Below are 12450 nucleotides of genomic sequence, written 5' to 3'. Positions count from 1 at the left end.
TCATGAATTCTCAGAAACGCCTCTGTACACATGTATGAAATTTTTTTACTATTATTATTAGTTTCATTATTTATCAAAAATATATAAATGTCTCCATCTTTGATTTACGTTTACAAGAATATTTATTATATAATTTAAATTGTTCAACCCGTGTAACACACGGGGAACTATCCTAGTTATATACGATATTATATATTATCTTGGTTTAAAAATAGTTATAATCTATACTATATTATAATGCATGAGGGGGGTATTTTAAGATACCCAAAAAATAAGAACTTTTCCCCTACTTTATTTATAGGAAGGCACCTAAAATGAGGGTAGTTTAGTCTTTTAAACACTATTTCTTTTTTAGCCCCTAAACTTATTACACTTAAATCCCTAAGGTATTAACAAAATTATAGATAATTAGTTACAATTTACCCATCCATAACAAACTTGTAATTTTTTTAAGTATTCTTGACATATCTTATAAATTATACTATTTAAAAAAAAGAGTAAATTACAAGTTTTGTCCTTTATGTTTGTCCCAAATTTCAGGCGCTGTCCTTTACCTTTAAAATTGATGAGTTTTGTCCTTAATGTTTCAAAATCCTGCACGTTATGTCGTTTAGGCCAAACCCATTTAATTTTTTTTTGTTAAAACTGATCATCCAAGGTTATTTTTGTCTTTTTACCTATATATTTAATATTAATATTAAAAAATACTATTGTTATTACTATTATTTACATATACGAAATCATTAATCATAATCTTCCCTAACTCTCTCTGCAATTCATCTCTCTCTCTCTAAACTCAATCCGCCATCACCCACCAGAACTGAATCAAACACCCACCACCACCACCGTCATCGTCACCCTTCACCACCAGAAACACTCCGCCACCTCTAACCGCCATCACCTACCAGAAACGCCCACCACCGGGATCGGAACCCTAGAAAACTACCAGCCGCCACTTACAACCACCGGAGACCACCACCGTTTACACCTACCGGCCGGAATACAGTTATCATCGAAAAGCTTCTTGAACAAACTGACAAAATCATATTCTTACATACATCTAATTCCTTATTTATTTCTGATTCCTAGCAATTTGGATTCACACAGTGGGGCTAATCGTAGTTTTACGGACCGGAGGTGTGTTTGTGTTTTTGGGATTTTGGGGGGTTTTGATTTTATGGGTTTTAAGGTTTTTGATTTTGTGGATTTTGGGGGGTTTTTGATTTTGTGGGTTTTAAGGGTTGTGGTGGTGTCGACGGTTGTTCTTTATTTGGTGGTGGAGGGTGGTGGTGAAGACCGGTGCAGGGGAGGCAGTGGGTGGATGGTAATGGTGGTTATGGTGGTGGTGGGAGGTGGCGGCAGGTGAGAGAGGGAGGGAGAGAAGAGAGAGAGTGGGAATTTAGAGAGAGAGAGAGAGAGAGAGAGAGAGAGAGAGAGAATGCAGTGGCGGTGTGTGTGGTGACGGTGTGCTCTTCCGTCAATCGGAGACCTTACCACAGTCGATCGACTATCACAATGGTGGTTTGCAGGTTCTTGGGGTTAGGGTTCCAGTGGGGGTGGTGGGTTTAATGGTGTTGGTTGCTAATTTGGATTGTTGCAGGTTGGGGTTGGGGTTGGGGTTAGGGTTAGGGTTCCGGTGGGGGTGGGGGTGGGGGTGGGGATGGGGGTGGGGGTGGGGGTGGGGGTCGGGATGGTGGAGACAGTGGTGGTGGTAGTCTGGTAATCGATGGTGGTGGTGGGTCTGCAGAAGATGGTGGGTATTTATTTTAAGTTAATTAAATAAATTTCTCTAAAAAATGAAATTGCAAAATGCCCTCATGTCATGATCAGTTTTAACAAAAAAAAAATTAACTGGGTTTGGCCTAAAGGACATAACGTGCAGGATTTTGAAACATTAAGGACAAAACTCATCAATTTTAAAGGTAAAGGACAACGTCTGAAATTTGGGACAATCATAAAGGATAAAACTTGTAATTTACTCTAAAAAAATCCAAAGATAACATGACGACCTACACATTTTTGTCGACGTTTCGGTAGTTGTCTTGTTCAATATCGACGCATGGATTAAAAGGTACAAGTCGATAATGCTTTAATGTACAAGTAATTAATACTTGTGATCCAATGCGCCTAATCTACAAAGATATGCTCCATCTATGCAAACAAAAACAAAAAGAATTAAAAGTACCGTAACATAAAACAAAGATATTATGTGTCACATTTTATTTTATTAAAACAGCCTAATATCTTTACTTAGATGTATCTTATAAAAACTTAAAACTAACTACAACCAACTTCCTAAATAAAGGGGTGACAAATCTAAAATTAAACCCTAATGTACTTCTATAGTTACAACTTAGCAGGACACCCCTATATCTATTGCTAAACAAAGTTAAAAAATGGATCCAGTTATTATTGCGAAAAACTAAGCATGCGAGATTGAAAATTCTAAGGTCAGTTCTGTTATATCACAACAGTGAATAATTGTTTTCTTTTATTTACTTTTATGTGAATGTTAACTTATTTGATTTTTCAGATTCAGTTGCATGATGAACATGCCAATTTAACAACCCATTTGTCGAACAAGCTTCTAAGGTATTGATTTTGCTGGTTTTTAAGTATTATTTTTGCGTATATCTTTCATATTAACATTTTTGTTATGTTGTTATATGTGTGTTTTATTGTAAGATGATGGTGATAAAAGTGTTGATATTATTACTTATGGTGCAATGTTTAGTCCATACAAGTCTAATCTTCAACGTGAATTTAGTGAAGAGGTAATTTTAAGATTTATTTGTTTTATTTTTAACTTTTGTATTCAATTTTTGTCCCTTTTAAGGATCGAACGTTTGAGACTCAAAGGAAGAGATCCAAGAGACTCTCTGAATGGAAATGGAAATGGAGTGAAGTTATTAATTTAGACGATTATGAGGACAATGACAAAGAATAGGAATTAGAAGATACTGTCGATTCAAGCACAAACCAGAAAACCCGATTAAAAATACCTCGAGTGTCAATTCAGAAACGGAATAGATTTCATGCAGTCTAATATGAAATCTATCAAATGTTTTTATGTTTTTTTTTTCATTTTCAGCTGTTATGTTTGATCTAGACGTATGAATAAAGTTTATTTTATATTTGAATTTTATTTTATTTTTGGTGTTAATATAATGCAGTTATTGACTAAATAAAGTTCAAAATAAAGTTAGTATCCTAAATTTACAAGTCAACTAAACTTATATAAGTTAATATCCTAAAGTTGTAATAAATAGATATTGCAGTTAGATATAGTCAACCTGAAATTATAAAATATTGAAGTTATTCTTTGATATTAATATAATAATTTGTATTTCTTAATTAAAAAATAATAAAGTAATAAAATTTAAAGCTAAACAAAAAAGTTGAACTTACTATGATATAAAGTTAATAAAGATATAAACTCTTAACATCCTATTTTTTTTACAAAAAATGTTTTTAAAATTTTATAAAAATATAATTTTTATATATATAAAAACGAAATTTAACAATTAAAGTTAAAGGTGTAAAACGTACTTACGAGTCAACTACTATTTTTTATTTTTATAAAAACAAAAATTTTAAACTTAAAATTTATTGGATGAGTACCATGTGGATATTTAAAAAAAGTTATAAACTTTAAAGAATAAAATTATAAACTTTATCATTTAACCAACAAAATAAACTTACTTTACAATTATAATAACTTATCTTTTATTTTTTGTCATTTGATTATCATTTTTTTATGAAAAACGAAACTTTACATGTGTAAAACAGTTTTTTTTTTTACTTTATTTATAAACAAAACATTTTGTTTTTATAAAAAGATAATTCTTTTATATACATTTTTTGTAACCCATAAATTTACAATCTTTACTTGATAAATACTAAATTGTGTTGCAAATTTTTAGAAATTATAAGTTCAACTATATTGTTATAGATAAACTTAGTTAGTTTCAAAAGAATTCTTTACCAATTTGACTAGATAAATAGTAGATTGTGTTGCGTATTTTTAGGGATTATAAGTTAAAAGTAGACTCATATAGATAAGATTAGTTAGGAACTAAAACTCTTTAGGGATTATAAGTTAAAAGTAGACTCATATAGAGAAGATTAGTTAGGAACTATGTGACAACCCTCAAAATTCCATGTATTCCATACAATTTATTAATGATAATTAAAGTGCTTGACAACTGTGTGGAATTACTTAACTGCTCTCTGATTACTGTGTTATACTTACATGTACTTGTTAACATACTAATAGTGTACAGAAAAGTCATTAAATAGTCAGTTATACTTTCCTGAGTGTTGAAAATTAAAAACGTTACAAAAATATATATGTATGACACTTTACGGATTAATTAAGCACTTTAACGGAACAACAACCGAACAACCGGACTTTACCCGGAACACAAAAATATTGTCAAACACATTATTCCTATTTTTCTGAGCTAGTTAGGGTCCCCGAACACCCTAACACACTATATAATTAATAACACACCTTAATACACTAACTAAATATTTGAAATCCAACTAAACTAGTAACCTTGCCATTGAAACCCAACCCTATACCCCCTCCCCATCTTACGGTCACATGGGTGGTGCCCCACCACTTGATCTTCTTGATTAGTTTAGTGGATTTGTATGTACATATGGGGACATTAGACCTAAGGTGTAAAAGGGTGTTGGGTGATTTCTTATTTAACCACTAGACCCTCACACATTATCACCATTCAACCCTCAACAACACACCAAAGCTCACCCTCTCATCTCTTGTTCAGCCGAAACCAAGCACACCCACCATCACCACCTTCAAGTCTTCCTTCAAGCATTCTACATACATACAAAGGTGCTACGGATCATACAACGAAGCTTGGTGCTCTCGGAAGTGGAAGGACCTTCTCCATTCGCTATTAACCACACATTTCTTCACTCGAACTTCCTTAGCCTTGAGCTAGTGGTAAGAACTTAGATCCGTTCATTTGTCATGTTATTTAAGTCGTTAATAGTTATTTGATGATGAGAATCCATGAAACTCTAAAGAACCTTAAACAAGTCTTGAACATAAACTAGTCTAGTGATGAAATGATGTTAGAATGATGTTGTTATGATTCTTGATTGATTTTATGATGATTTGCTGGTAATATTGATGTTTGATGTTGTTGTGATCACTAAACATGTTAACGGAATCAATCGAACATGCGTTAGAAGGTAGGGAACTAAAACAAAAAGCTGGATGGTGTTTACAGCCAACTTCAGTTGGCTGTAACCAGACTGTAACTTAACGAAAAATGTATTTTCTGAAGCCTAGAAATATGTATTATGAAATACGGTTCTAATGGCACTGGAATCATAATTTTTGGACTTCGTTTACTATTTTTAAAGTGTCATTTTGTAACAGCAGCTAGAGCTGCATTTTTACTGCTGAAAATATGCATTCTGTTTTCTATCATAACTTGAGTTCTGTGTAGAGTTAGATCATGAAATTGGTACTATAGATGGAAACTGATGTCGTAGTAATTGTCCTATGGGAATTTCGTCAATCTGACTTACAATGAATTTTTAATGAATTATTCAATGGACTCCAGTCAGAAAAAGATAAATCTGAGTGCAGTCCGGAAAATGAATTTTTATAAAATATTGGTGATGATTTGGATCCCTAGATTTTTACACAATAATATTTGGATCGTTTAGCACCTTCTGTAAAAAGTTGGGAATTTTTGAAATAAGATAACTATTTTATTAAAATGCTCGAAAACAGCCCAATTTCGGATAATTAAGTTGAAATGACATAAGTAGTGATTTGCGTGTCTAAATGTCGAGTATGTTATCTGTGAATGATCTAACATGTTATGTGTCAATAAAAGTGTTATGTGCAATGTCGTATGTTTATTTGTGAACGGGAATAGGTGGGGAGTTTATATGGGCATAAGTTGTTAAAGTAGTGCATGTTATGTGATAGATACGTGTAGGAACTTTGTGCTCTGTTTGAAAACCACTAAATGACTAACTGGTAATCATATTAGGACGTGACTGACCGACCTTGACTGTTAGCTATATTTGAGAATCTAACCGAGCAAACCGAGGTGAGTTCACACACTTTCTAAGGCATGGGATTCCCGGTGGTTTGGGAATGGGTTAAAGAATTAAAACGGAATCTACATATCTTACTTAGGTAGGATATGTACGGCCATCCTCCTTGGGTAGGATGCCAATATTAATCCTGCGTATTCTCTTTGGGAGAACTACGTACGTTCGTCCTCCTTGGGTAGGACAACAACCTTAAAACTTACTAGACAAAACTCTATCATAAGTCCCTTATTTTATATCGACTTAATCGCCGAGGCCGATGGCGAGCGGGTCATTAGTTAATAGCGCTATTAGGTTTAACAAACCTCACACCGTGTCGTCCGAACGGGAGTGTACTAATGGACTAAGGCAAAGGGTCAATGCTGATAGACATTGACTTAGGGCACAACTTACTTTCGTTAGTAGTCGATATCATACCGTCTAGTGGTTCACATGGGGAAGCCCCCACTAATCATGGATATGGTTTGGGTAATAAAGAATGAACTGGTTAATCTTACTTTCAACTACGGGGTAACCCCCACGACAATTACGCCAACGAAAGACAAACCACGTTTTCAGAAACAATTTAAAACTAATCAACCAACAGTGAACTCACTCAACTTTGTTGTTGACTCGTTGTTACATGCCTTATAGGTCGTTAATTGCTTGGAGCTTGCACGAGGAAGGAGTCGTTGTGGGATACGGACTTTCCGTGCTTAATATTTAAATCCTTATGAACTTATTAAACTTACGCTCTGGACTTTAAACTTATAAACTATGGACTTATGTTTTTTGGATTTACGTTTATGCTTCCGTTGTTTAATTTAAAAACTTGGTTAACTAGCTTTTGGTCACCAATTGTATTGTGGTTGGTTTTATTTACTTAAATACGTTGTTCAATATGATTGGTGGCTCGATCCTGGTCACGTCACGCCTCCAAGCGGTGGTACTCCGCATGGTGGATTTTGGGGGGTGTGACAGATTGGTATCAGAGCCATTGGTTATAGTTAACTTGGTTTTAAAAAGGGAAAAGTTTTTGATAAAACCAGACTATAACCTGTACAGTGCTCAACGATCCACAACGACGCTTCGCTCCACGTGCAAGACTCGGCACAATAGGTGGTATGATTTATGTTATATTGTCAGTTAGATAGTTACACTGTGCATTAGATAATGTGATAATTGCTATTTGAACCTTGTGTGCTTACTCTCTTCTGTCACCCCACACTTACGCACGTTGCGATACCTTCTTACCTGTGTTTCCCTCGATGTGAAGATCATGAGTGGGCGTCTCAACATGACCCAGGGTCAGCTGACGACCTTGATTAACGAACGGATTGCTGAAGCCTTAGCAACCCAATCAGGGAGTCAACCCATGCACACCCAATCACGCATGGGCACCTTCAGGGCGTTCTTGGAGTGTAAACCTCCCACTTTCGATGGCACTGGAGGGGTAATCAGCCTTCTACACTGGATCCGAAGAATCGAATATACATTCGAAGAAAGTGAAAGCCCTGCCAGCAAACGAGTAGAGTACGCTACGGGCATGTTGCAAGGGAAAGCGTATTCTTGGTGGAACACACAAGTTCAGATGCTCGGGTTGGCAGATGCGAATGCCATCCTCTGGAGCGACTTCAAGGATTGGATTAAGGAAGAATTCTGCCACCTGGACAACATTCTGGAACTGGAAATAGAGTATTATGGTTTGAAGATGGAAGGATCAGAGATTGAGGCGTACACAAAGAGGTCCAACGACTTGGCTGCCTTATGTCCTAACATGTCATAACCCATATCTAGGCGAATCAAGCTATACCTCAGAGCCTTAGTCCCGGAAATCCAAGGGTCTGTGAGTGCGGCCAACCTTCCCACAATCCAGCAAGTCGTTCGTTTGGCGCACCAACTCACCGATCAGGCGGTGGAAGAGGGCAAGTTGCCCAAGCGTAGCTCTTCCAATGCAAATGCACTTATTAGTAACAAGTATATTTGGGGTGATCACCAAGGTGAGGGTCCTAGCTCTATACGACGGGAACCGCACAGGAAACTCGGGCTGAACTACCAAAATCAGGGGGGATACCTAGGGAATAAACCGAGATGCCGCAAGTGCCAACGGCACCACAGCGGGTCATGTGCGGAATCGTGTTGTCATCGGTGCAAGAAGTTGGGACATATGGCTAGAGACTGTAGGAGCCCATATCCTGCAAACCGGAGCCAACGGCAACACCAGTAGGATAATGAGAGATGTTACCAGTGCGGTGCTGAGAGTCACTTCAAGAGGAACTGTTCGCAGATGAGACAGAATCGTGACAACAGCGGCAACCAAGGCAACGGGAACAATAAAGGAGACAATAAGGATAACCGCATGGCTGGTAAGCATGAGTTCCTGAATGGACAAGAGGAAGAAGGAAACAACCCCAACGTTGTGGCGGGTAAGTTCCTACCAGACAATTTCTTTGTTTCTATTTTAGTTAATTCAGGTACAGATGTTAGATATGTGTTCCTAAGAGTTAGTCAGGTGCTTAAGCGTACCCCATTATCCTTAAAACACCAAACATGTTGTAGAACTAGCTAATGGTGAAAGTCTTAAGGGCACACACGCAGTTAAGGGTTGTAACCTCGTCTTAGCCGGTCAGACCCTCTCTATCGACCTCATTCCTTTGGTTCTGGGTAGTTTTGACGTTGTCATTGGGATGGATTGGTTATCTCGACACCAAGCGGAGATTATTTGCAAGGAGAAAATCGTCCGTATTCCTCGTCCTGATAAAGAACCCCTCATGATTCGTGGCGACAAGAGTGGTGCTGCTGTAGGCATCATCTCTTTTCTTAAGGCCCAGAAGTGTTTGCGAAAGGGCCACACCGCTATCCTAGCCCTTGTTTCTGATTCATCCTCGGAAGAAAAGAAGATAGAAGACATTCCTATTGTGCGCGACTTTCCTAGAGTATTTCCTGAGGAATTACCTGGTCTTCCGCCTCATCGACAAGTCGAGTTTCAAATCGAGCTAGCTCTTGGAGCAGCACCAATAGCTCGAGCACCATATCGTCTAGCTCCATCAGAACTCGAAAAACTGTCCACGAAACTATAAGAACTCTTGGAAAAGGGTTTCATACGTCCTAGCTCTTTGCCTTAGGGAGCTCCGGTGTTATTCGTAAAGAAGAAAGACGATACCTTCAGAATGTGTATCGACTACCGCGAACTCAATAAGGTGACCGTGAAGAATCGTTATCCTCTTCCACACATTGATGACTTGTTCGACCAATTGCAAGGGTCAAGTTATTACTCTAAGATTGATTTGAGATCGGGCTACCATCAGCTGAAAGTCCGAGAGGAAGACGTCTCCAAAACGACATTCAGAACTCGTTACGACCATTACGAGTTTCTGGTTATGCCTTTCGGATTAACGAATACACCTGCAGTCTTCATGGATCTCATGAACCGAGTGTGCAAACCTTACCTGGATAAATTTGTCATAGTCTTCATCGACGACATCCTGATCTATTCCAAGAGTCAAGAAGAACACGAGCAACATCTGAGGCCTATTCTTGAACTTCTTCGAAAAGAGCAGTTGTATGCCAAGTTTTCAAAATGTGACTTCTGGCTTCGCGAAGTCCATTTTCTAGGCCATATGGTAAACAAGGATGGAATTCATGTTGATCCATCCAAGATTGACTCGATCAGGAACTGGCCTGCACCCCGCACACCAACAGAAATCCGTCAATTCTTGGGTCTGGCGGGCTACTACAGAAGGTTTATCAAAGATTTCTCCAAGATTGCGCAACCTCTCACTTCACTGACTCAGAAAGGTGTCACCTATCGTTGGGGTGATGCACAGGAACCCGCATTTCAACACTTGAAAGATAAACTTTGTAGCGCACCTATCCTCTCATTGCCCGAAGGCACAGATGATTTTGTAGTTTATTGCGACGCTTCCATCCAAGGACTTGGTTGCGTGTTGATGCAACGTGACAAGGTCATTACCCACGCATCGCGCCAACTTAAGGTTCACGAAAGGAACTACACTACGCACGACTTGGAACTGGGAGCAGTTGTTTTCGCGCTTAAGATATGGAGACATTACCTGTACGGTACCAAGTGCACCATTTACACCGATCACAGGAGTCTCGAGCATATCTTCAAACAAAAAGGAATTAAATATGCGACAACGCCGATGGGTCGAACTCTTGAATGATTACGAATGTGCAATCAAGTATCATCCGGGCAAAGCCAATGTTGTGGCCGACGCCCTCAGTCGAAAGGATACTATACCTAAGCGTGTACGCGCGTTACAGCTTACCATCCAATCTAACCTTCCCGCTCAGATTCGCGATGCTCAGGTTGAAGCATTGAAGGCAGAGAACATCAGGGCTGAGTCCTTACGAGGATCGAGGCAGCGGCTAGAACGAAAGGAAAACGGCGCCTACTATGTTAACGGACGCATCTGGGTTCCACTTTATGGAGACCTACGCGAGCTTGTGATGGATGAAGCACATAAGTCTCGTTATTCAGTACATCCTGGTTCGGATAAGATGTACCACGACCTAAAGACTACATACTGGTGGCCTGGCATGAAAGCCAGCATAGCAACCTACGTCAGTAAATGCTTGACTTGTGCTAGGGTCAAGGTCGAATACCAGAAACCATCAGGCCCACTTCAACAACCAGAGATCCCGAAATGGAAATGGGAGCAAATTTCCATGGATTTCGTTACTGGCCTACCCAGATCTCAACGCGGAAATGATACCATTTGGGTGATCATGGATCGATTGACCAAGTCTGCACATTTTCTGCCTATCAAGGAAACAAATAAGTTTTCTACTTTAGCAGACATTTACCTAAAGGAAGTGGTATCAAGGCACGGAGTGCCAACCTCCATCATTTCTGATCGTGACGCGCATTTTACCTCTGAACTGTGGCAAGCTATGCACAAGTCGTTTGGCTCACGTTTAGATATGAGCACCGCTTATCACCCACAGACGGATGGGCAATCTGAACGTACCATCCAGACTCTTGAAGACATGCTTAGGGCATGCGTAATCGACTTTGGTAACGGCTGGGAAAAGCATCTCCCATTAGTGGAGTTTTCGTATAACAACAGCTACCATACCAACATCCAGGCTGCTCCGTTTGAGGCATTGTATGGACGGAAATGCCGATCACCTCTATGTTGGGCAGAAATTGGTGACAGTCAAATCACTGGCCCAGAACTTGTAGTAGATACAACCGAGAAGATTGCTCAGATACGACAACGAATGGCGGCAACTCGTGGCCGTCAGAAAAGCTATGCTGATAAGCGAAGAAAGCCACTCGAGTTCCAGGTTGGGGATCGAGTGCTACTCAAAGTCTCACCTTGGAAAGGTGTAGTTCGTTTTGGCAAACGAGGCAAACTCAACCCGCGATACGTTGGACCTTTTGAAATCATTGAGAAGATTGGCAAGGTGGCCTACAGGCTGAATCTACCTGAAGAACTCAGCGGAGTTCACAACGTTTTCCATGTGTCGAATCTGAAGAAGTGTCTATCAGATGAGACCCTCATAGTTCCCCTCAAGGAACTCACTATCGACGACCAGCTGCGATTCGTCGAGGAACCAGTAGAGATTACAGATCAAGACGTTAAGATTCTCATGCACACCAGAATACCTCTCGTCCGAGTTCGTTGGAATTCCCGTCGTGGCCCAGAGTACACCTAGGAACGAGAAGACCAAATGAAGCTTAAGTATCCCCAACTGTTTAAGAAAAATGCAACCACTACTGAGGCTGAAGCTACTGCAGAATTTTGGGACGAAGTTCCAAATCAACGGGGGGATAATGTGACACCCCAGGAAAACCAGGAAACCAACGCAACTTAACTAGCTTCCTCAGTAACCACGAGCTAAATTTCGGGACGAAATTTTCTTAACAGGGGGAGAATGTGACAACCCTCAAAATTTCATGTATTCCGTACAATTTATTAATGATAATTAAAGTGCTTGACGACTGTGTGGAATTACTTAACTGCTCTCTGATTACTGTGTTATACTTACATGTACTTGTTAACATACTAATAGTGTACAGAAAAGTCATTAAATAGTCCGTTATACTTTCCTGAGTGTTGAAAATTAAAAACGTTACAAAAATATATATGTATGACACTTTACGGATTAATTAAGCACTTTAACGGAACAACACCGAACCGAACAACCGGACTTTACCCGAAACACAAAAATATTGTCAAACACATTATTCCTATTTTTCTGAGCTAGTTAGGGTCCCCGAACACCCTAACACACTATATAATTAATAACACACCTTAATACACTAACTAAATATTTGAAATCCAACTAAACTAGTAACCTTGCCATTGAAACCCAACCCTATACCCCCCTCCCCATCTTACG

The sequence above is a fragment of the Helianthus annuus genome, chromosome 11 (assembly GCF_002127325.2).
Source record: "Helianthus annuus cultivar XRQ/B chromosome 11, HanXRQr2.0-SUNRISE, whole genome shotgun sequence".
Taxonomy (NCBI): domain Eukaryota; kingdom Viridiplantae; phylum Streptophyta; class Magnoliopsida; order Asterales; family Asteraceae; genus Helianthus; species Helianthus annuus.
Note: the sequence above shows the minus strand (reverse complement) of the source record.